Source organism: Rousettus aegyptiacus, unplaced genomic scaffold (genome assembly GCF_014176215.1).
Source record: "Rousettus aegyptiacus isolate mRouAeg1 unplaced genomic scaffold, mRouAeg1.p scaffold_m13_p_2, whole genome shotgun sequence".
NCBI lineage: Eukaryota > Metazoa > Chordata > Mammalia > Chiroptera > Pteropodidae > Rousettus > Rousettus aegyptiacus.
This window is the reverse complement of record NW_023416295.1, coordinates 86,481,617-86,508,292: the sequence shown is the minus strand read 5'-3', so window position 1 is coordinate 86,508,292 and position 26,676 is coordinate 86,481,617.

The following is a 26,676-nucleotide window of genomic DNA, read 5'->3' as shown; positions in this document are numbered from 1 at the left end:
AAGTCTGATGATAATCTAATGGGTTTTTCTTTATAGATTATCATCTTTTTTTCCTCAGGCTGCCCGAGAATACTTTCTTTGTCATTGATTTTTAATAATTTTAATACAATGTGTCTTTGAGAAGTTCTTTTTAGGTTCAAATAACTGGATGTTCTGTTAACTTCTTGAATTCTAAGCTCTAGCTCATTCCTTAGATTTTGGAAATTCTTGTCAATTATTTGTCTGAAAATGCTTTCCAATTCCTGCTCCTTTTCCTCCCTTTTGAGAATACCTATTATTCTTATGTTACCTCTCCTGATGGTATCAGCTAGTCCTTGTGTTTCTCTTTCATTATTTTTCATTCTTTGGTTTCTCTCTTCCTCCTGATTTATTTCTGGATTTCTGTCTTTGATATTACTGATCCTTTCTTCCATTTGGTCAACTCTATTTCTCAAGCTTGTTATTTCATTTTTTCTTCTCTTTTATTGTGTTCTTCAATTCCAGAAATTCTATTTGGTTCTTTTTGAGGGTTTCAATCTCCTTGTTAAAGAACTCATTATGCCCCTCTAATTGTTTTTTCAGTTCTTGTCAGTGTTAATATGAATTGTTTTGGTTCTCACTGAGTTTTTTCAGAAGTATCATCCTGAATTCTGTCATTTAAGGTGCATATATCTTGTCTGTAAGTTTATTTTCTGAAGATTTTCTCTTTCTTTCTGAGATGCCTTGTCAAATTGGTTGTTCATGGTGTATAATAAATTATTTCTCTGCCTGGGTATTAATGTAAATGTATTCTGCTTTTTCTCCAGAAAGATTTATTATATAAAGGTCTCTCTTTAGCCTACTGCGAAGAAGGCATTTTTCTTTTGGTTTCCAATAGGTGGTGTCTATTCTCTTGAATCTCTACTTTATATATAAAATCTCAATAATGCCTATTTTTCTCCTTATAGACTATTCAATCATGCGTGCTACTGTCAGTCTCAGTCCCTGTCAGTGTTAGTGACAGTTTTGGTAGTGTTTGCTCAGACTCCCCTGGGGCTGCATTGTGTTCTATCTTGAAGGATATGTTGGGAGGCCCCTCTGGGTTCAAGGGTAGGGGTTGAGGCTCAGTCTTGGTTTTGTAACATGCTTGTAAAAATCAACTGATTTTTCTCTGCTGTCCTTGTTTCTCTGTCATCCCCACTTCTCTGCTTTCTGCCTTGATCTCTGGGCACTGCCACCAGCCGCATGGAGCTCACAGCTCTCCCAGGCAGGGATGTTCAGGGAAAATCCTGCACCTTCTCCTCTCCCCCTCCTCCTACAGGAAACTCTGATTGTGAGAGGCAACTTCTTTGTTTCTCCCAGTCCACAGCCTAACACCTGGGTTTCTGATCTGTGGTAGCTCTTATGTGCAGATCTCATGCTCAGATGTGCCGATATGAAGTCTGAGTGTTTTTTTTTTGCTGCATTTTAGATGTTTAGCTTATTGTCGTTTCAAGGGGAGAGATCTGGGGACATTTTTCACTCTACCATATTTCTGATGTCTTAGCTTTTATTTTAGTAGGGATGACACTGAAAATGTAGGCAGTGTCACCATATTAACAATATGAAATCTTCCAATCCATGAATGTGAAATGTCTTTCTATTTGTTTTGATAGTTTTTGATTTCTTTCAATATGTTTTCTAAGTTTTAGAATAAAAGTTTTGTGTTTCTTTGTTAACTATATTCTTAAGTATTTCATTCTTTTTGCTACCATTTAAAATAAAATTGTTTTTTAAATTTTATTTTGTTTTGCTCTGTGCAGAAATATAATTGATGTTCACATATTAATCTTTTAAATTGCATGAAGTATTGATTAACTGTTTCATTAGTTTTAATAGTTCTTGGTGGAATCCTTAATATTTATATGTGAAAAATCATGTCATTTGCAAACAGAGATAGTTTTACTTTGTCCTTTCTAATTTGGATAAATTTAATTTCGTTTTCTTCTCAAATTTCTCTAATTAGAAATTCTACTATAATTTTCATTAGAAGTCCAAGAATAGAAATTCTTGTCTTATTCCTGAAATTAAGGGGAAAACATTCAGTCTTTCACCATTCAGTAAGAATACTGAGTTTTCAAAGATATCCCTTATCAAACTGAGAAAGTTCCCATCTGTATTGCTCATTTTTTGTATTTTTTCATAAAATCGTTTTTTGTCACTTATTTTGCATTCTTTAAGATAATAATAATGTGATCTTTCTTTTTATTCTATAAATCTCTTATTGCATTAATTGACTTTTTTGATATTGAGCAAACTGGCATTTCTAAAATAAATTCTACTTCATCTTTGCATATAATTCTTTTTATAAGTCCTATATTTAGTTGATAGCATTTTGTTGAGGATTTAAGAAGACATATTCATAAAAGGTAATAGTCGGTAATTTTCTTTTCTTATAATGACTTTGGCTTAGGTATCAGAGTAATATTTGCTTCATTGAATGAATTGGAAAGTAGTTCCTTCTATGCTATTTTCTGGAAAAGTTTAAGTATTGGTATGAATCCTTTAAAAATATTTAACTGAATTTACCAGTAAAGCCCTCTGATCTAGGGTTTTTCTCTGGGGAAAGTTATTGGATTACTGATTTAATCCCTTTATTACATGTATTTTAAGATTTCCAATTTATTTTTTAGTCAATTTGGATATTTGTATATTTCTAAGAATTTGCAAATTTTATCTCAGTTATATCATATGTTACTATACAAACTTATTTCTGAAACATTCTTCTTTCATATCTGATTTTGGTAACTTGAGTTCTTTCTTTTTTCTTGGTCAGTGCAGCTACATATTTATTAATTTTGTTGACCTTAAAGAATTCTTTTTGGTTTTATTTTCTCTATTGCTTTTCTATTGTCTATTTATCAGTTTCAGCTGTAATTCTTATTTTTTGCTTTTTTTCCTCCCTGCTCCCTTTGAGTTTATTCTGCTCTTCTTTTTCAAGGATTATAAGTATAAGTATGGTGGTTGATTTGAGATTTTTTTCTTCTTTATCAATAGTGGGTAATTTATAGGTATAAATTTACCTATACAACTGTTATGGCTGCATCCAATACATCATAATATGTTATATCTTCATTTTCACTTATCTCAAAGTATCTTCCTGTAATTTGTTGTTGTTGTTGTTCTGGTTTTTTAACACTGTGTTATTTAATTCCACATATTTATGAATTTCAAACTTTTTCACTTTTATGAATATGTAAGTTATCACTATTTTCATCAAAAAACATATTGTACCATTTTAGTCTTTTAAATATACTGAGGCTTGTTTTTTGGCCTCGTATATGGTCTAAGCTTAAGAATGTTCCATGTGAGCTCAAGAAGAATGTGTGGCTTACTGTTTCTGGATAGAGTGTTCTTTGTATATCTGTTAGGTATAATTTTTTTGTAACTACCAGATTTGATTGGAATTTATAAAAATTCAGTCTTTATAATGATTTTTTTTTCTCCATATTTTGGCTGATATTTGAATAACCACACAGGTTTATATGGTTGCCATTTGCAAGATATATCTCTGTTCATTCTTTAAACACTACCCTCTTGGTATCTTTGTATTTAAAGTATGTGTCCTATTCATAGCATTTTGTTCTTTATCCAATCTGACAATTTAATGTTAATTTGGATATAATTAAATTTATATCTTGCATTTTCTTCTATTTTTTATATACCTCACTTTTTTTAATATATAGGTATTTATTTTTCAATTACAGTTGGCATACAATTCTGTATTAGTTTCAGGTGTTCAACATAGTGACTAGACATTTATATAACTTACAAAATGATTGCCCCAATAAATCTATTACACATCTGACACCATATATCAGTGGTTCTCAACCTTTTTTGGCACCTGGTACCTGTACTCCTACGAGAATCTAATGCCTAATGATCTGAGATGGAGCTGAGGTGGTGATGCTAGCGCTAGGGAGCAGCTGCAAATTCAGATGAAGCTTTGCTCACTCACCCACTGCTCACTTCCTGCTGTGCAGCTGGTTCCTAACAGGCCACTAATTAATACTGGTCCATGATCCTGGTGTTGGGGACTCCTGCCATACATAGATTTTGCAATATCATTGACTATATTATTTATGTTGTACTTTATATTTCCATGACTATTTTGTAACTACCAATTTGTATTTTTTAATTCCCTCACCTTTTACTCACCTCCAAACCCCTTACCATCTGGCAATCATCAAAAATTTCTCTGCATCTATGAGTTTGTTTCTGTTTCTGTTTTGTTTGTTTATTTTGTTCTTTAGATTCCACATGTAAGAGAAATCATATGACGTTTGTCTTCTGTCTTAATCCACTCAGCATAATACCTTCCAGGTCCACCAATGTTATTGCAGATGTCAAGTCCCCATTCATTGTGTTTATTGCTGGATTATATTCCAATGTATATATGTACCACCTCTTCTTTACCCATTCATTCTTTGATGGCCATCGAGGTTGCCTCCACATCTTGGTTATTGTAAAAACACTGCAGTGAACATTAGAATTCACATGTCCCTTCAAAGTAGTGTTTTTGGTTTTTAAATAAATACCCATAAGTGAAATCACTGGGTCATGTTTTTTTGTTGTTGTTGTTGTTGTTGTTGTTGTTTTGGTCTCTTGTTATAGCCTTTGTTTTAAAGACTGTTTTGTTTGGTATAAGTATTGCTACCCTACTTTTTTGTTTGTTTGTTTGTTTTCATTTGATGAAATACCTTTCTTCATTTTTTTATTTTTTATTTTTGGTGTTTGTCTTTCAATCTAAAATGAGTCTCTTGTAAGCAGCATAGATAAGGGTTTTGTTTTGCTAGCCATTCACTCACCATATCTGTTGACTGAAGCATTTACAACATTTACATTTAAAGTAACTATTGATAGATATGTAGTCATTGCCATTTTATAAGAATATTTTTATCTTTTTTCTGCCTCTTCTTCTTCTTAAAAAAGTCCCTCTGATATTTCTTGTAATACTATTTGGTGCTGATGAACTCCTTTAGCTTTTTCTTCTCTGGGAAACTATTTATCTGTCCTTCAATTCTAAATAATAGCTTTTCTGGGTAGAGTAATCTTGGTTGTAGGCCCTTGTTTTTCATCACTGAATATTTCCTGCCAATCTCTTCTGTTTTGCAAGTTTCCGTTGAGAAATCTGCTGCCAGTCTTATGGGAACTCCCTTGTAGGTAACTACTTTTCTCTTGCTACTTTTAGAATTCTTTCTTTGTCTTTAACCTTTGGGATTTTAATTATGATGTGTTAGTGTAGGCTTCTTTTTGTTCATGTCGTTTAGACCTCCCTGTGCTTCCTGGGTTTGTATGTCTCTTTCCTTTTGCAGGTTAGGAAAATTTTCAGTCATTTTTTTTCTTTAAATAAACTCTCAATTCCTTGTTCTCTCTTTCTTCTCATTCTGGTACTTCTATGATGTGAATGTTAATATGCTTGATGTTGTCCCAGGGACTTCATTAACTATTCTCAGTCTTTTTTTTTTTTTTTTTGGATTCTTCTCTTTATTGCTATTCTAATTGAATGTTTTCAGCTAACTTATCTTCTAAACTGTCGACTCGATCCTCTACTTCACCTAATATACTGTTGATTTCCTCTAATGTATTGTTCATTTTAGTTATTGTATTCTTCATTTCTGACTGGTTCATTTTTTGTTGTTTCTTATTTCCATATTTATGTTTTCTATCTCTTTGTTAAAGTTATCACTGAGTTAATCTTCTCTTCTACTAAGATCATTGAGCATCATTATAAGCAGTGTTTTGAATTTTGTATCTGGTAAATTCCTTGTGTCCATTTTTTTAGTTTTTTTTTTTTCTGGAGTTTTGTTCTGTTCTTTAACTTGGGACATGTATTTTTATCTCCTCATTTTGACTGCCTAATGGTCTTTGTTCCTATGTATTAGGTAAGGCTGCTATGTCTCCCAGTCTTTTAGGCTGATTGGTTATGAGGACTGGTTAGTAAGGGGCTGATCCTATGGAATAGAATTTGCTTTAGCAGGGCTCTGGTGCCTTCTCAGCTTGCTCTTTGGGTGTGTCATCCTCAAGTACAGCGTGGAGTGGTGCCCTATCTCAGTCTGAAGCTGGCCACTGTGTGTGCCAGCTGAGGGCCTTCTACGAGGGGCCCCACCACAGGTCAAGTTCAGCTGCAGCCTGTGCTCTGTCCAGGGCCACCTGTCAAAACTCACCAAGCAATCCACAGGTTGCTACCACATGTGCTAGGTTTGGGGATGACTCAAGAGACAAAGCCGTGAACCATGGCTGACTGCTACTAGTGCCAGGCTCGGGAATGCTCAGCAATAGGTATGGGACATGCTGAAGCCAGACACTGATTATTTGGGTTTTGAAAACTTTCAAGAAATTTTAGGAAAGTCCACTGTTTGGGCCAAGACAGGTTATTTGTACGAAAAAAGTCCCTGGAACTGGCTGGAGTCGGCCCACAAGTGCTGGAGCCAGCCGGCCTAGGTCGAACAGCACCTGAGATGGGGAGTGAGGATTAAAGAAAAGACAGAGACAAGAGATAGATTTGGGAGGGCTCACAGTCAATACTGCAGCAGCTCCGAGTTTATTTTGCAACACATATTTATACCCTACTGAGTGTGTAAACAACCAATCACTGAAACTCTGTAGCTATTTAAAGAACACTCAGTTTCCCTCCCCCAACCAGGTGCACTTCTTCCTGAGTCAGCAGACTGCACAGCTAGCCAACTTCGCAAAAACATCCTGCTTAACAAACAGTCTTGTTTTCCTCAAAATGGCTCCCGACATCTTCCCCTTTTTTATTTTATAAATGTCATAGCCTTCCCAGCTATGGTGCAGATAGACTGTGCCTGTCTGAGGTGACCCTCCACAGGCCTGAGCCTTACCCGTCATTGGCACATGAATTTCTCGCATCCATGCCCTGTCTCAGGTTGGTCTCAGCCTTTGAGGATTCTTACCCATCACTGACTACCAGCCTCTGCTAGCGGGGAGATCAAACCTGCTCAAACCTGAGTTTGGAGCCTGAGACCATGCCTTTCTACACAGATCCTCAAGAAGGAGTTGAGGAAATACTTTAATAAAGGAGGAAGTAGACATAAACCTGTAACCACACAAAGGCCCAGTGAAGCATAACAAAAGAGGGTTGAGGAAGCACCATTACAGTAGTTCCATCAAAAACAGAAGAAACACAATTGGTCAAAGTACAATTATTACAAGTAACATTAAGTCTCTTATCTGCCATGGTGATGTTAATATTAAGTTACACATGCCAGCACATTTTTTGCTCTGTCTATAGATACAGAGCTGTTGTCCCCACTGCTCCCACTGATAACCCCATCCATGACCGCGGCAAGCTTCCATATGTAAGTCTGTGGAAATCCATCATCTGTCCACCATAAACCAGCAGACAGACTCTTTTCCCTTGCGCTGTTACCCTGGTTCCCAGACTGGTCTATAACATGTTGATCTGCCCCTGACACATTATACCTGACTGGTTTGTACATATGAGAGTTCCTCCATAACAGAGTCTTCTTGTTGACACGTGTCTCCTTCCCGCACGGGGAGAGCGACTGTGGAGGGGGAAGGGTTTCCTCAACTTTTTCTCCTCCACCTGGTGCATGAAGGCACAGGACCTGAGCTCCATCAGACAAAGAAATCTTAGAAACTTTTAAACAGCTGGATATTGTCTCATTTTTGGAGAAACAGATTGGTAGTCCGATTCCAGAGCCTGTATAGTTAAACTCTTTTTCAGTTTGTTCTTGCATTCTTCCCATCGATGGGTGATCTCATTTACTCTCACCATAATTTCTGGGCCTTCTCATATGGCAGGTACATAGGCTCGATACGGCTCTCCTTCAACCGTCAGAAGATGGCCTATTGGCATCATTATCAGGAGCAGACTACATGGTAGGGGAGGTCCCCGCGAACCGAACCAATCTTTCTGGCAGCCACCTTGCATTTTCAGCATCCTGTGGAAAAACACAAACATGCCCTCATCCCCACATTAACACTGGGTCAGGGCCATTCCATGCACCTGTGAGAGGGTCCTCCCACTTCACCTGTGCATATGAAGTCTGAGTCTTTGGGTGCCAGAAACTCCCTGCAGCAGAAAGTCCCTAAGCATCCACAGTTAAAAAATTTAAAATAAAAAGAGCATGATTTAAACTGTTTTGTGGGGAAGTAAGGTACAGCTCCCCCTTTTTTATTTTATGTAATTGTTTTTTTAAGAGCACCATGGGCTCGCTCTACAATTCCTTGACCTTGAGGGTTATATGGAATGCCTGTTTTATGCATTATAGAGAGCTGAGAACAAAAGCGCTGGAATGCTTGACTTGTCATCTCCTGGATCTAAAGGCTCTCCTTCATCTTCAGAAAATAAAGACGGCTCTGGCTCAGCTGGTGGTGCGGAAGGTTTAGTTTCACTTTCTTTCCAAACCGCCGGGGCATCCCCCAGACAATCTGGCCCCTTCTTTTCTCTAAGAGCTGCCCCCAATTTTCTCTCTCTCATGCATAGGATCCAAACTATCAAAAAGCATGCGACTGTTTCCACTCCCCATTTTCTTTTATTCTTTTATTTATTATTATTATTTATTTTATTTTATTATTTCTTCTTTCTTTTTTTTTCTCTCTCTTTTTCTTTTTCTCCCAAAGATTATTCACTGCAACCCTTACCTTTCCAAGCGCTCGCTCTACGCAGTGTCCTTCACTGTTGTCCCCAGTTCTCAGGTGCCTGTTCAGGCACCACCTGCTGGAGCCAGCCGGCCTAGGTTGAACAGCACCTGAGATGGGGAGTGAGGATTAAAGAAAAGACAGAGACAAGAGATAGATTTGGGAGGGCTCACAGTCAATACTGCAGCGGCCCCGAATTTATTTTGCAACGCATATTTATACCCTACTGAGTGTGTAAACAAGCAATCACTGAAACTCTGTAGCTATTTAAAGAACACTCAATTTCCCTCCCCCACACCAGGTGCACTCCCTCCTGAGTCAGCAGACTGCATGGCTGGCCAACTTTGCAAAAACATCCTGCTTAACAAACAGTCTTGTTTTCCTCAAAATGGCTCCGGACACACAAGTCGGGTGGGGTAAAGTCTCAGGGAATCTCCAGGATGGGGCAACCATTGTTAGCCAAGTCCACTGAGATTCAGATATGGTGCCCACCTGCATTTGCAGGCCAGAAGTGGGGAGGTTCAACAAAGAAACAAATGATTCTACCAGCATTCTTGTCTGGAAGAAAGCTGTTCCTCCAGCACTCTCCTTGAAGTCAGACAATTCAACTTCATCCTTTATGTCTCTGGCACCTTTCAAGCTGCAGCCCCAGGGGTGGAGCACAGAGTGAGTTCATGAGTGCATAAGTCCTCATACAACCCCTTTAAGTAGAACATCTGCAACTCCTGCTGCCCACCATCTCACTCAGCCACAATCTCCACTGGTTTTCACAGCCAGGAGTTATGAGGACTTCTCTTCCTGGCACTGAAAGCCTAGGCTATTGAGCCCAGTGTGAGGTCAGGACCCTTAGCTCTTCTCAGGGACCTCCGCAGCTGAGATATGCCTCCTGACTATTAAAAATGTCTGTGCCCCTCCTACCAATCTTGAAATGGTCTCTTCTGTGTCCCAAGTTGTAGAACTTGTTCAACTGGACTTCAGACAAGTCTCAGTGATCGTTCTATAGTTTATTTGTAATTTTGATGTTGTAAGAAGAGGCAAACACAGTGTTTACTTACTGCCATTTTGATTGGAACTCCATCTCACATCTTTTCTATTTCTCCTTTACAACCTTCCTTTAATTAAGTGTAACATTTAATTCCTTTATTTTTTGTTAACATTTTTTAGTTACTTTTTTAGAGGTTGCCTTATGTTTTATATATATTTTAAGTTACCAGAATCAAGTTCATATTTAGCATAAATTATAGTGACATCAGAGCAATATAACTCTATTCCCCCTTTTTGTATTAATATCAGTATTTGCATCGCACTTATATATCTTACAAACCTAACAGGACATTGTTTTCATTGTTCTGTCATATGGTTTCATATTGATTATAGAAGATGAGAAAAGGAATGAGAGAAAGTATATTTTCATATAATTTATTATATTTGCTTCTTTTTTCATTTTTTCTGGACTTTTTCATCTGTTTATATGGGTTCAAATTATAAATACTATGAGTTTCTTTCCGCTATACAATTTTACTTTCCTCTATCTTCATTGTACAGTTATTGTCAGTATAGACTCAATGATACAATTGTATACATTTTGTTTCTAAAAATCACTTAATTTGCTTTAATTTTAATTGTGGTAAAATTTATATAACATAAAATGTATCATGTTCACCATTTTTAATTTTACGGTTTAGTAGTTTTAAGTATATTGACATTGTTTTCCAACCAATCTTTAGGATACTTTTAATCTTTCATAACCGAAAGTGTATACCATTAAAAAACTGCCATCTATTTCTCTCTCCACCAAGTTCCTGTAAACCACCATTCTATTTTCTGTCTCTACAAAATTTTTGAATACTCTTTGTATTCATTTAATTGGAATCATATAGTATTTTATTTTTGTGATTGCCTTATTTCACTTTGTACATTGTCCTCATGGTTCATCCATATTGTATTATGTGTCAGAATTTCCTTCTTTTTAAAGCTGAATACTATTCCATTGTATATATAGACCACTTTCTGTTTATCTATCCATCAATAAGCCCTTGTGTTCCTTTCACCTTTTAGTAGTTGTGAATAATGTTGCTATAAACATCAGTATACAAATATCTGTCCAAGACCCACCCTGCAGTCATTTTGGGTATAAACTCAGATATAAAGTTACTGGAGCATATGATAATTCTATTTTTTTTTATTATTTGAGAAAACTCCACACAGTTTTTCATAATGGCTGCACAATTTTACATTCCTACTAACAATGCCCAAAGACTACACTTTCTTCACATCTTCACCAACACACATTATTTTCTATTTTTTTCTGCTTGTTTGTTTGTTTTGGATAATAGCCATCCTAATGTCTATGTGATCATACCGCGTTGTTGTTTTAATTTACATTTCCTTAATGATTAGTAATTTTAAACATATTTTAAAGTGATTGTTAGGCATTTGCATTTCACTATGGGAAAATTGTTTATTCTAGTCCTTTGTTCATTTTGTAATGGGTTGGTTGGTGTTTCATGTTGAGTTGTAGGAATTTTTCATTTTGAATATTAACCCATATCAGATAGACTATTTGAAATATTTTTTCTCTTCCCATAGGTTGCCTTTAAACTTCATTGATTGTATCATTTGATGCACAGTTTTTAACTTTGGTGTACTCGTGAGGTTATATTCAATAAGTCATTCCCAAATCTAACATTATAAAACTTTTCCCTTAAAAATTTATTTGAGAATTTTCTACTTCTAATTGTTGCATTGAGGTTTTTGATCATGTTTGAGTTAATTTTTGTATATGAAGTAAAGTATCAACTTTTTTTTGTATTTGAATATCCAGATTCTCCAGCATTATTTGTTGAAAAGACTGTCATTTCCTTATTAATGAGTTTTGATACCCTTGTTGAAAGTCATTTCACCATATATAATAGGATTATATAATTACTTTTTAAATCAGTTAAGATAGAAGAAAAATATTTATTTATACTGTCTTTTCTACAAAATTACTTTTACTGGTGCTCATTGATTTTTTTTTTTTTTTTGTAGATTCAGATTTGCATCTGGACTTATTTTTCAGCCTATAGAATTTCCATTATTATTTATTATAAGACAGGTCTGCTAACAATGAGTGCTCCTAATTTTTGTTGATTCAGAAAAATCTCTGTTTCAAAACTCTTTTAGCTGTTAATCCAGGCATGTCAATAGCCTCTGAACTCAGCTTGTTTTTTTTTTTTTAGTGTGGAAACTCTAAAGTAGGAGTGAGATTGGAAGAAGCTGGGGTTTGTTTTCCAATATTCTCAGCCTCCTGCACATGGGATAAAGGCTTTCTTCAAGTTTGGGTTCAGGTTTGGTGGGGGAAGAGAGCCTCTGAACTTTTGTCCACATTCACCATAAATTTAATCTCTTCAATTTATAATTAAAGAAGAAATGAAGTGCTAGAGTCTTATTCCTTCTAGCTCTCAGTGAGATTCAGTAATCCTTGACTGGGAGCTAAAGAAAACCATATTTTTTTGGCTATACTTGTCTGAACCAGAAAGAATGCTCTCTTCTTGGTTAAATCTTTCTAAACTAGAGCTCCTTTTGAGTAGAGTTAGGCAGGTGAAGGAGAGAGCAAAATTATGCTGTGTTTCAAATACCACAGATTCTTGTCATTATTACTAAGTTTTAAGATTTCCTGTATACCCATATGACAATTTTGAGAGACTTTAAATAGTTGTTTTATTGAATGGTTTTCACCAATTTGACTTGTTTTGCTGTGGAGTGGGTCTGCAGAAGTCCTCACACTGTCATCTCAGAAGCTGAACTTCCAGGGTTTTTTTTAATACTATTTCTCTAGAGTAGTTTTAGGTTCACAGAAAAATTAAGAGGGTGATATAGCTATTTCCCATGCATCCCCTGCCCCACACATGCATAGCCTCCCCTTTTATCAACATTCTCCACCAGAATAGTATGTTTGTTATACTCAGTAAACTTACACTTATATATTATAATCAAAGTCCATATTTTAAGATTTACTCTTGGTGTTGTACATTTTATATGTTTGGACAAAATTATAATCATATGTATTCATCATTATAGTATCATAAAGAGTATTTTCACTGTCCTAAAAATTCTCTGTGCTCCAACTATGTATCCCTTCCTCCCCTCAACTTCTAGCAGCCACTGATCTTATTACTATTTCTATAGGTTTTCCTTTCCCAGAGTGTCATATATCTAGAACCATATATTGTGTACTCTTTTCAGATTGGCTTCTTTCATTTAGTAATTTGCTCTAAATGTTCCTTCCGCCTTTCTTTTCATGGTTTGATAACTTCTTTCTTTTCAGTGTTAAATAATAATTCAGTCTTTGTGTATCATAGTTTATTTATCTATTCATACGCTGAAGGACAACTTATTTGCTTCCAAGTATTGACAATTATGAGTAAAGCTGCTGTAAACGTCTGTGTGCAGGTTTTTGTGTGAACATAAGTTTTCAACTCTTTTGGGAAAATACCAAGAATTGCTCTTGCTGGATTGTATGTATAGTTTGTAAGAAACCACTTAACTGTCTTTTAATGTGTTTGTACCATTTTGCATTCTTACTGGAAATAAATGAGTGTGCCTCAATGTTTTTAAATTATAAAGAATTAAATAGATTTGCATTGTTTTCTTCTCAGTAGGGATAATGTTGTTATGTTCCTGTAGAAGAATAAAAGAAAGTCCTTTATAATATAATCCATTCAAAATTTGAGGAATATATATTCTAAGCACAGTGAACAACATACCTCAAGACATGGATATTTAACCACCATAACAGTTTCCAGAAAATATCAATATTTCAATTGGCTGGAAGAGACAGTTGGTTTATAAAATAATTAAAAAGGGAGATAGGGCCAGATTTTCATTTGGAGTTTGGGTTTCATCATGAAGGAGATTCATAAGAATCAGTTTATATTTTAGAAAAGAAGTAAATCTTCTTCACACAACATTATATGAAGTGTGAAGTACCCTAACATAAGCTTGTTAATGTAGATAGCTGCATTTCGATCTACAAAAAATGGCATCTTCAATAATTTTCATGGATACACAAATTAGTCTAGTTCTTCAGCCTCTTGCATCTTGTACCCCTAGGCAATTGGACAAATAACATGTTAATTCAACAGAATTGGCTTACTTGAATTCTCTTGATATATGTTCTCTCAATATGTTCCAGTTCTGAGTGATTCCTGTGATAAGGAATCAAATCCTGCTGCTTTTGAAGCTGACTTTCTACACACAAACACACACACTTACACATTAAATTATTCTAAATATTACAGTGTAATTGTTTAAAATAATAAAATGTTTAAGTAAATGACATGTGTCATTGGTGTGCAAGAACAAGAAAGATGTAGATCGGCAATTGGTATGGACAGAGAAGTCTTTCCAGAGAAGATGAGAAGTGGGACAGTTTAAAATATAAGAAAAAAATCATTAATCAAATAATTTTCAGGCAAATGGGAGTTTACAAAGAAAGATTAGGGGTGCGTGATTAAAAATCCACAAGGAGGAGATATGTAAAGTTTTTCAGACAGTTCTCAGTACATTGAAAATGTTCAATAAATGTCAGTCATAGAGTCAAGGTCAATTCTGTTGACGTTTTGTATAGTAAAATGTGCTAGGAACTCCTGACCAGTATAACATGGGGAGACTGTGATATGTAGATATGGGCACTCCATTTGAGATGAGCATCTCTTCTAATAGAGTCTAGAGATTTGAAATATATGCATATTTACTGTATATATGCTGAAGATTATTAACATTGAATCTACTATGAGGAGATTGACAAAAATTAATATTAAAGGCTAATACATAAAAATGAATTCTCTTGTTTCTGCGAATAGAAAGTTTATGATGGCAGAGCAGTGGAGCAAAAATACTATGGTTTTGGTGTCAGACAAACCAAAGTAATTTGATTAATTTCTATCCATTTTACTTTATAAGATAAAACAAATACAATTTTAGTTAAATTAAATTAAAGAATATAATAAGATCTACTTTTAGCTACTGAATGAAAGTTAATCAAGATATATATCTTGCATATAAATTGATTCAAATAAGGGTTAATATTTTTGTGTATTTTGTTTGAAATAAAGTATAAGTATTGTTTAGGAACAATATTAAATGGTTATATTATTTAATAGTCAGCTTTTTTAAAGCTATAAACCCATTCATGTAGACTTGTTACATTCCCTGATAGGAAACTACACAATAGTTGATTTAGAGTTTAAAATACCCAAATTTCTCAACTGTCTTAATGGAAAGGATTAGTTTCAGTTCTTTACCAGCAAAATTTAATATTGGGAATATTTGAAGTATTATCATTTCCATAAAGTAATGGAACCATTTAAGGATATGAGTTATATTTTATCCAGCGAAGTCCAGCTCCACCTCAAACCTAGAATGTCAGTTTCTTTTTTTGTTGAATTTAACCCCAAATATGATAAATAATGAAAGAAATGCTCTGCATAAAATGCAATACAAAAGAAAGTCCAATTAACTCCCACTTCAGTCCTATTGTCTGTCAGAATAGTCTCCATTCTGATCTGTGCCATCTCTGTTAAATATTTATGTATTTGCTGTTCCCCTCTGCACTTCTTCAGACTTCATCTTCATAAGGCCAAAAAAGTGTTCAATTTTGTTTAAAAACAATGAAAATCAAGGTTGACAGAACAAGTACTGACTGTTTTAAAGAATGAAGTGAGTAAAATTTCTAGCAGTTTTTAGCACATTTTAGTAATTGATTAGCCACAAATCATTAACCAGTTAATTTGTTTATTATTGAAAAGAATGTTACTAATTTTTGCTAATAGAGAAAATAAATCACTTTTACTACTAATAAAAGTTTGTACAAAAGGGTAAATGTCAACATTATAAATTTACCTAATTTCCACCATGAATGTACTGGACCAATAAGAGTATTAATTATACTTTATGCAGCACAATCATATCTAGTCTCTATAATTTGCTGAGTACTGTAAGCCACAAGCTCCAGAGAAAATTCAGGAAATTTCAAATCTCTACAGAAATTAAGTCAAGTCAGGTAGGTTACACAGCACCTTGAGCATGACAAAAGAATAAGAATGCAGTCAATTAATATGATCCTGAAGACTCCACTGTGGGAAGAGAGATTTCACGTGATGAGGAGCATGAATTGCTTGCAATGAACTGTTGGATTATTCTAATGTATGAGTTTTTTTATAGTTCTTTTGATCCTGCAAGCTGAAAATTCTAAAATTAGTTATTATTATTATTATTAATAAAAACAATGATAACAATAGCCTGCTTCGGTATTGCATGTAAATATTTTGTTAGATTTCTTAAATCAAGCAACAAACTAGATCACTGATAGCACTGTTTTAGGGGAAAAGTAAAGCTTTAATGGCCAGTGTGTTATATACTTATGACAGATTTGGGAGAAAATTATACAAAGATTCTCAATGAGTCTTTGGCCTTTGTGGCTCCTCTGGTTCCTCAATTTACATTCAAAAAGTTTTGTAACATCTTAAACTTTAATTTATTATTTATAAAAATACTACAATGCCTCCTTCAAAGTGTTACATTAAAATTAATAAAATAAATGCCTAGCAGAACACCTGATTCATAGTAGATAATAAAAAATTCTGGTCTAGAATTTTTTTTTCAGTTGAAAAGTGTTACATTCTCTCTTTTTATTTTGTTTTAATTTGTTTGGTACTTATTCTGGCATTCTTATTATCAAAATGTTATTTAACACAGAATAGAGCCAAGTTTTTGTGTTCAAATCTGAGCTCAACCACATTACAAGGTGTGTGAATCTGAACAAGTTATGTACCTTGAGATTTTGTTTTAAATGTCAACAAAATAAGGTTACATGAAACAACATAAAATCAACTATGGAATTAGTAGAATCTTAGTAATTTATATACTTAGCTTTACCCTGCAATCCTCTATTGTTGCTATCTGTTACATCTGTAACTGGCCTCTTATCCTAAGGAACTAAGTATTAACCAATAATTAGATGATAAGTTTCCTCTTCATATGTTAGTGTTTACCTCATTTTTCAGATTATTTGTTATTATTTATTTGTTAAAATGTAAATTAAAAATATAAAACAATTAAAATTTTTAATTAATTAATTGTAAATTAAAAAATATAAAAGCATCCAAATGATAATAATTTTAGACACCAATTAAATACTGTGAGGGGTGGAAGTGTTTATTAGGAAACACAGTTTGTGGTTGGTAACTAGTAAATGTTGCCTCCTGGTGAAGTTGAACTTTGGAGTGGAACTCCCACTGAGCAGGAAGTAAGGTGGCTGAGTATGAATTAATCTTCAGGGAAAGTAAAACTCAGAGATGCTTTCTGGTTCATAAATTATGTTGTGATTGATAAAGTAAGTTTTTGAGGGTATGAGAGAATCTGCTTGAAACTGTACTCTACCACTGTTGTGTGGTCTTGTCTAATTACTCTTCTTACATAAGGCTTCTCATCTAGAAAGACTCAGCCTTAGTTGTGTGTGTGTGTGTGTGTGGGGGGGGTGATGTTAGCAATATGGAAAAACGAGGAGTTCCAGACTCTTAATCTCTTAGAGACACTATTTCACAGCAATACACAACTGATTCCTGTACAAGAAACCCAGAAGTCAATTAAGATCTCAAGCAATCATGAAACTAGCTCTATTAAAACTGGTAGGAAAATTTATGATATACTCTTGACATAATCCTTCTTCTTGGCACAGTACCACATAGTAAGGGAAAAATTACAAGTCCTCAGCTTATCTTTGGGCAAGGAAAAAGAAGACTGGATCATATTTCCAAAATTCTGACTCTTTGGGGACTCCTGAGGTACTGATTTTCATATTTTACCTCTGAGTGCTATAGGATCCCAAACTACTCTAGATGCCTGGAAGCCACTGAAAATAAAATAGAGCTTGGCAGCATGCTTCTGCTCCAGAGGACCTGTGGTACAGAAGGCAGAGGCCAGTATAACTTGGGAACCTCTCCTTTTACAGGAAAGAGAATAGTAGAGCATGTTTCAACATTTGGATTGTAATTACAAGGAACTGGTTTTTGTCTCAGCTGCCTCAGAGAGCTGAAAGACAGCATAATCTATGTGCCTGGGGCTACAGAGAATAAAAATGAGGTGAGTGGCATGCTGCTGCTTCAGAAGACCCATGGTGCAGAAGACAGACAGTAGAGGGAACCATAGATTATGAGCTCATGAAAAAAAAAAAGCAACTGGACAATCCCTCTAGAATATACATTCACACATTCAGAGAAGACAGATCTACAAAAAAATTTGAGAGGCCCTCAGAATCTCCAAACAGGCTGTTTGGTTAAGGTCATTCCTTGCACAAAGCCAGTCTATAAAGACTGATGGAAGTGGCTATTTTTTCAAATGCAGAGACATCAACACAAAATTATAAGGAAAATAAAACAACTGGAGAAAATGCCCCAATTAAAGAACAAAATAAGTCTTCAAACACTGAAGCAAAAAAGAAAGTATATGAATTACCTGATGGAGTATACAAAGTGACAATCACAGAAGTCCTCAGTGATCTCAGAAAAATGATGCACAAACAGAATAAAAATTTCAACAAAGATGGAAAACATCAAAAAAGAATCAAACAGAAATTTCGGAGTTAAAGAATGCAATAATAAATTGAAAAAATTTTTAGAGGTTTTAACGACAGATTTGTTAAAGCAGAAAAAAGAATCTGTAAATGTAAATACAGATCATTTGACATTATCCAGTCAGAGCAGCGAAATAAAAAACAAATAAAAAACACTGAAAGATCTCATAAGGGACTTATGGGATACAATTAAGAAGGACAATACATTAAGAGAGTCCCAGAAGAAAGAAAAGGACAAAAGACTTATTGAAAAAAATTGTGGTCCAAAAATTCCCAAATTTGGGAAAATAGACATCTGGATTTAAGAAGCCCACATGATTCCAAATAAGATCAGCAAAGAAGTCCATACCAAGACACATTATAATCATATTCTCAAAAGCCAAAAAATAAGAAAAAAATTTCTTATTTGAAATAAATATACAGCAAAGAAAAATTGACTCATTATATACAAGGGAATTCTCATAAGACAATAAGTAGAATTCTCAGCAGAAACCTTGCATGCCGGAAGGAAGTTGGATATATTCAAAGTTCTTAAAGAAAAAAAATTTCAAGCAGGAATAGTATATTTTGTAACATTTGTTTCCACAATGAAGGAAAGATAAAGACTTTCTCAGATAAATGGAAGTAGAGGAAAGGAGTTCATCACCACTATACCTGCCTTATAAGACATGCTAAAGGAAGTTCTTCAGGTTGAAAGGAAGTGCTAAACAACAATGTGAAAGCATATGGGAATATAAACCTTGCTGTTAAAGATAAACATGTAGAGCAATACAGAAAACTTTAATATTATAATGGTGGTACATAAATCACTTTTCATTCTGGTATGGAGGTTAAAAAGCAAAAGTATTTTTAAAAACCATAAAATATGTTAATAGACACACTATATAAACATATGTAATTTGTAATATCAATGACATAAAATGTGTGTGGAAAGAAAAAGCAAAAGTGTAGAATTTTTTGTACTTTACTGAAGTTAAGTTATTATCAGCTTAAAATAGATTGTTATGACTATAAGTTTTATATACATCTCTTAATAACTAAAAAAAATTACATGTAGAAGACTCACAAAAAGAAAATGAGAAAGCACATATAGAGAACAATGTGGTGATGGCCAGAGGAAAGGGAATTTGGGGAGCTGGGAGAAAGGAGTAAAGGATTAAAAAGTACAAATTAGTAACTGATAAATGTCACAGCAGTGGAGAGCATGGCATAGGGAATACAATCATCGGCAATGTAATAACTAGGTGTAGAGCCAGAGGGAAGATAGAGTAATTGGGGAGATTGTTTCATAAACCATATAAATGTCTAACCAATGTACTGTATACTTGAAACTAATAAAATAAAATTTTAAAAAATGAGAAAGAAAACTAAAGCATAACACTAGTAAAATCAACAAAACACAAAGGAAGACAGCAATTGAAGGAAAGAGGAAAAAAGAGCTATAAGACATGCAGAAAGCAACTTAAATATGGATATAGTAAAATTTTCTACTTCAGTCATTAGAAAAACTCAGTCCTGAATAATATGAACCACCCAACATAATTCTGAGATAAAGTAGATATTTAACAAATAGTAGTTTTCCGAATGGTTTGTCTAAATTTTTCATATTTACATATGCTAGGGGAGGAGGTTGAATCTCATTTATATTTATATTTGTCGAGTTTAGAAGAACATCTGGTAATTGAAAATATTTTGAATGGAAATATGAAGAAGACTCCAATATATTAAAATCCTCACTTAGGTATGGTCTAATTTGGGCCATGATTGTGAAAGAAAAGGGTACCAGCTCTGCAAATTCATTTTCTGTGCTGAATTGTCTTTTGGATGTTTTAGCAACATTATATCATTTAGTCCTTACAATAAACAGATATGGTAAATATTAAAGATTTTCTCATGAGCATGAAGAAAATTTTTGGTAATTGCCCAATTTTGTCTAAAATTTGTGGGGGTTTTTGTATTATATATTTTAATATTGTCTTAGAATTTTTTTTAAATCTATAAATTACTAAAAACTTAGTTCCATTATTGGGAAAGAAATTTGAAATAAATACACACAACTATTGCTCCTTTTTTTATTTTTCATATTTATATTCTCAACATTATTCAGTAAACTCTTCTTAAACATTTTTTTCTAAAAATTTCACAAGCTCATTCTCTTTTTTCCTATTTTATTACCCCTAAGTTTATTCAGACTATGTCACCTTTTTCTCATACATCTTGGATAGCACAATCACTTTCAAACCCTTGATTCCCTTACATAAAGCCTTATGTTCTCAAATTCAAAGTTCACACTTTCCCATATGTCTTACATCAATAAAAACTCTAAATAGACCTCTTCCTTTTAAGAGTAAGTACTCTATTTTAGAAACCACCTCTTCTAGATTAGCCTTGTAAAATATTTGACAGAAGAAAAAAAATTTTAATTGTAGAGATGGTATTGAAAGTTATAGTTGGTATCTGGAAGCAAAAATGAATAAATTTTTGTGTGACTTCAATTATTTGAACCCATACTAGCTGTTTGATATTGAAAGAGCTGCAAAATTTCTATAATCATTATACTCATTACCAGTAGAGATGATAGCAAAAGCTATCTGTCAAGAGGTTAGCTTAACTATATCTTGGTATTGTTGCAATGGCATTCATTTTATTTGGACAAGTTGCCTTCTGGGGTCGTAAATGGATATAGCCCTTCATACATGTGCATGCCCTAGATAACAGCCCACAGAGTTACAAGTAAATGTAAGTTCCTGATACGACTATCCTATATCCCTGTGATAAACAGTCTCCCCTGCTTCCCTATGTGTTTCTTAGATATAACCTTTGTGGGGCCTTTCAAACCCTCTTCTTTTTGGTTTCAATTGACTAATCCAGCTTTAGCCTGGGAATCTTAAAGAATCTACCTGTCAACCCTTAAAAAAGCACGTGACCCAGATTCTACAACTCTCTGCTCTTCTCTTGTTGATCTCCCCACTTGGCCCCTCAACACTTGCTGTCTACTTCCTCAGGATCTATGAGCAGTAAATTTTCCTGTTTCAGTCCCGTTAGGTTTTTTGTTGAACTGCAGTTCATTCAACCTCTGGAAACTACTTTACAAATGCTAATTTAACAAAATCACAATGCTATATAATACAATTTTGTACTAATTAAGATGATTACATATAACCTCAGCAAGGTGTCTGACACATAATAAAAATTAAATAGATGTTAGCTGTTACGTTGTAATTTTGGAGAATAGAAGAGTGAGTCAAGATTCGATAGTGAGTGACACAGCTTTGGAATATTATAAGTATATAAAATAATAAATAAAAATAAATTCAGATAAAATAAACTTCAAAATAATAATAAGAAAAAAGATCATGTCTACTTGTCCAAGGTACTTGTATACCACACTCTATAATTGTTTTATGATCCTAGAAAAGTTGCTTCCATTTACCTCTTTTTTTAACCAATTCCTTTATGCACACCTTTATCCTATGGAAATAAGTTGCAAGTGGATCAGAAGTAAGAGAATATGACATTGATTCTTGGAGCATTGAGTTACTGCTTACTATTTAAATCTTGGTTTTTTGGGTTTTTTTTTTGCTTTTTTTTTAAACACATGTTTATTAAATATTTTTCTCAAAAGTTAAATATTTTTGATTTATTTACTAAATTTAAGGCCAACACACTCTTGATTTTTCTCCAGGGAAAAGAAGAAGAAAAACAAAAACCAGAAGGCTAAGAATAGAATAATACTGGTGTGGCTAATGGAAATTCATCACAGTAGGAGAGAGCCACATAAATCATCATTACATGCTGACTTCTATTAAGTCTCAAAAATATAATTATTAGGCACTTAAAAAAAAGCATGCCATTCTCATTGTGGGCTAGTTTTGTTCCTGTCCTACAATTATTATCTCTCTGCTCTTTAGCAAGTAGATCAGCCCTTTGAGGTCTGACTTTGTAATTGTTCTTCTAGAACTTTATTAGATTCACTGTTTTGTAGGTGTCCTGGAAATGGTAACTTTTAAAAGCATGCTTCCTACCTATTGAAGATCAAATGCAACAAAACTCTTTGACCTTTGAAATGTGGGTATAATAGTCAGATTGAAGGACAGAAATCAAACAGGAGTTGGAAGAAATAAACTACTTTTATGAAATTGTTGACCTTTTCTGTTGCTGTAAATTCCCAGAAAAGTTGTTCTTGATTTCCAAGGTCATTAAGTAACAGAATAAAGATGAAGTTAGACTGACTTTACCTGCCATTCTGAGTAAAGATTTTCCATGCATCAGAGAGCTCAACTACATGCCAAATATGTGACTTTTGGGAGAGCTTCACTTTCCACCCTAACGAGTGTGACTATTCAGCTTCATAATTTATTTTTTCAAGGGTAGTTCTATTTCTAAGATTACATTTTAGGAGACAATTTATAGAAAAGATCCATGGAGTGAAGTATATTTTTATTTTGGATACCAAGTTCTTGTTGGAGAAGAAGAAAAGAGGACATATAATGGGTAGAGTAGGCTGATTCATACATTTACAGAAATTGGTCTGTATCTCCTGCTCCTACCTTTAATTGCATTAATTGATTTTATGGTTTGTACATGTTACTTTTTCAAAGAATTTCTAATTCTTTTGCATGAGCAGAAATTTTTGAAGGATGAGTTTCAGAATTGTTCTTATACAGATAAGTGACTCCACACTATGCCCAACTTTTCTTCTCTGAATACAAGTTTATGGTGCAGCCTATGACTCAGGTCTCTGTAGGAGACTGTGGAGATTGCGGTCACTTGTGTGTGTCAAGGGAAGGGTGCAGTAGATAGTGCTGAAGTCAAATTAAGAAATGGTTATTGTAGAAAAAGGAAAACTGATGTGGGATTCATAAGCTTAAGCATAGGGCCAGATATGTGCAGGAAACCCAGAAAAGATGAACTCCAAGTGTTGTAGGTAACATTGGGGTCCCAACTATAAGGTCATAGCTGTATGGTTGCCTAAATGGATAAAGTACTTGGGTAGTAACAAACTAAAATTTTATTAATATAAAGTTATTTTGCATTTACCTATAAAAGATCTCTACTTTTAAGAAGAGGATAGTCAGAGAGGTACTCTTGTTTTCTTGAGATGTCCTTCAATTACAATGAAAACACTATAGCTTGGACAGTCATTTTTATGTTACTCTTTGTAAGACCATAATAGAATAACAATTTTTGTGGAAAAACATACCAGACAGGGTAAAAAAAAAATGATTTCTATCAAAAACAAGCTATTTGACATTGGACAAGGTAATCTACTTTCATTAATTTATATAAAATGGATATTATAATTTCTTTACAATAATATATATATGTATATAAAGATAGTATTATGTTTCCTCTTATAGAATTGATATTCAAAATATTTGGTGAAACTTAATGAAAGCAGCTATGATTGTGTAAAACAAGACATTAGTTGTGTGAGAAAGAGTATACTACTATAGCTGAGAACAAGAGAATATAAGATAGCCAGAGCCCAGGGATATGCCAAGAGCAAGTGGGAAAGTGCCGCATCCAGCAAGTGGTAAATCCTGCCATATCCAGCACAGCTCTAGAGAATATACCTGAGCAGGAATGGTGGGAGATTAAGAAAAGAAAGAAGACAGAAAGCTGGGATTAGAAGGTCCACTGTCCACTGATGGTGGAGCAACGGTGCAGTTTTATTTTTGCAACCTGCTTTTATATAAGAGTATACAATTGCTGGCTAAGATAAGATCATCCTCTGCATAATCACTCGACCCACACCTTGCTATAATCTTTCGCAGTTCTATATGCTCGCGACTATGAGTGTACTTCCCTGCCTCTGATCAGCAGCACATTATTCTCCGAAAAGTTTGTACTTCCCCATTCTTGGGAGAGTTCGTTGAGGCAAGGCAACCCTTGGTTGACCTCACAGATTGCAAGGACCTTGTCAGCTTGCAATCCACTCTCCAAATGGAAGGTTGTCCTCTAAAGAGTACATTGCAAATCCCAAAGTTATCCATTCTGTCACATCTTCTTTCAATTTTATGATGGACCCCATCTGTCCCATAGAGTGATCTTGAAGAACTGAGTTATGTGATCTCTGACTAAAATAGAACACTAGGATAGTTCGAAGGATAGTGTATTAAGAAATTTCTTGTATGATAGTCTACTAGTCTTATTTGGAAAAAAAAAAAGTTTGCAATACAATTTCTATCCCCGAAGTGACTTGCAGGATACCCTTTCAGAGTTAAGCTATATATTGTTTTGGAGATTTGGTTATAAATTCGGAGATAAGAGTAAGATACAGTAGCTAAAGAGAAAATAGTGAATTAGCAACAAAGTAATTTTATTCTGTTGTTTACTCTTTCATATATCCTTTAAATACTAATTAGCAAAAGCTATAAATTTACCTTGCCCGATGAAACAGTTCAATTAGAGCTCAACTACAGTTATATTAACTGATTTAAGACTGGGAGATTTCGTGACATATCATCTTAATATTAGAGGAAGAATAAATAAAGTATAACCACTCTTTGTCATATAGGGATTGTTGATCATAAATCTTTAAGGAACTTTATTTCACTGTACTTGTGCTGTTAGTTAATGGCAAACAAGCATATTTTTCTAAGGGATGTTATTGGAATCATTCACTTTCTTCCAATAGCCTTGGACATTTCAAGATATCTAAATAGAATACTCACAAGATAGTAATAGTAATCATTTATGACAGATATAAAAATATCTAATATTCAGCAGTCAAGTTTCCATCATTATGGATATAAATAAGGCTCCTTCCACAAGAATTAGTGATAATGGAGAAAGACAGACAGTCATACAGTAAGAATAGTGGGGAAAAGCTTTTTTTAAATAAAATATTATATATGCATATAAGATAAAACAGGTGGAAGAGATAACATCTGTGCTGGAATTCGATATATTAAATATAAATATAACTGTCAAATGGAGGGTAGTGGACAGGAATAGGAAAGGAAATTTCAGCAAGTATGAAAGCAGATTAGAAGAGACTACATAGAACATGGCAACAGGCTCAATTTATTCTTGTTCATAAATGAATCAACAGTTCATTTTTTTATTTCTTGAAATTTTACTAATATTTTGCATGGTTTATGTAAGCATTTATAATTGGTTTTTATTCATTCATTAGATTATGTGATTTATAACTATCATCAAATGGTATGAAAATAAATCAAATGATTAATTTATGAAAAATTAAATAAATATGGATTGGTTTCAATAATTGGCATTGTATACACAATTATTATAATCATGTGTCATTGGAAAATTTTATGAAATAAGAGTTCAGAAAGCTAAAGTTTAGTCCGATGTTAAAAAATTGGTAAATGTGCTGACAATAGTCCATTTTTGTGTTGCACATCATTTTGGGATCACTATATGGAGAAACAGAAAAAGGAAAAAAAGGATAAAATGATAATGCTTGTTTGGCTAGACATGAAAAAAGTGTGTTCAGAAAAGCACCAATATTGCTCTGGCCGCTATTCTTCTGATTGGAAGGTAACTGATGTACCTTACAAAACTTCTAGGTGGAAATTAATGGGGATGATCTACCTTTAGGTCCTGAATTACAGTAGGTATGACATTGACCACAGTCAGTCAGAAAGTATGCCCATGCACTTCCTCTGTGCCATGGATAGATTTCCAGTGTTTTATGTACTTTAATCATCTTACCTCAGTATATGTTTCTTATATATTATTAAAAAAAACTTCTATGGATACTATTTTAATTCATGTTTTAAAATTTGAAACATTTATAGTTTTATGGGCTCTACTCTAGGCACACTAAACAATAAAAGGTACAATCCAAGCAGCTACTCATTTTTCTAAAATCCACATATTAAGGAAAAACAAGAAGATCTGAGGAAATCATATAATTTTTATGTGTCTCTATATAAAGGACCTCAAAATAAAAAGGTTTCTTCTTCTGCTCCTACTAATTATCATCCTTTGTCCTCCATTATGTCAATACTTATTCTGATAAAGATACTGACAAATATTCTTAATATAAATTACAATAAAAGTATGTAAAACAATTTTAAATAAAATCTTACTTGAAATATTGAACTAATGAACAAGCATTTTATTCTTCAGGGATGTTTTATAATATTTGTTAGTAAAATGCAGTGAAACTTTTATCTTCAGTAAGCAATGAAGGCTAACGTTTGTATTTGAACTAGAATTTAGAGTCATTCAACTCTGATATTCTGCTAAAGGACATTTAACTGTATTTTGAAGGTTATAGTTAATTACTAGTGGAAAACCATACATCAGAATTGACAGTACTAGTCTCAGAAAACATAAGAAATGCCTTTTAATAGACTTTAGTTATATTATTTGAAGACCAATACATTCATTAAGCTCCTTGATGTAACACTACTTACCATTTGGGACTTGGGTAAGGAGTTTTTCTCAATTCCTGAATA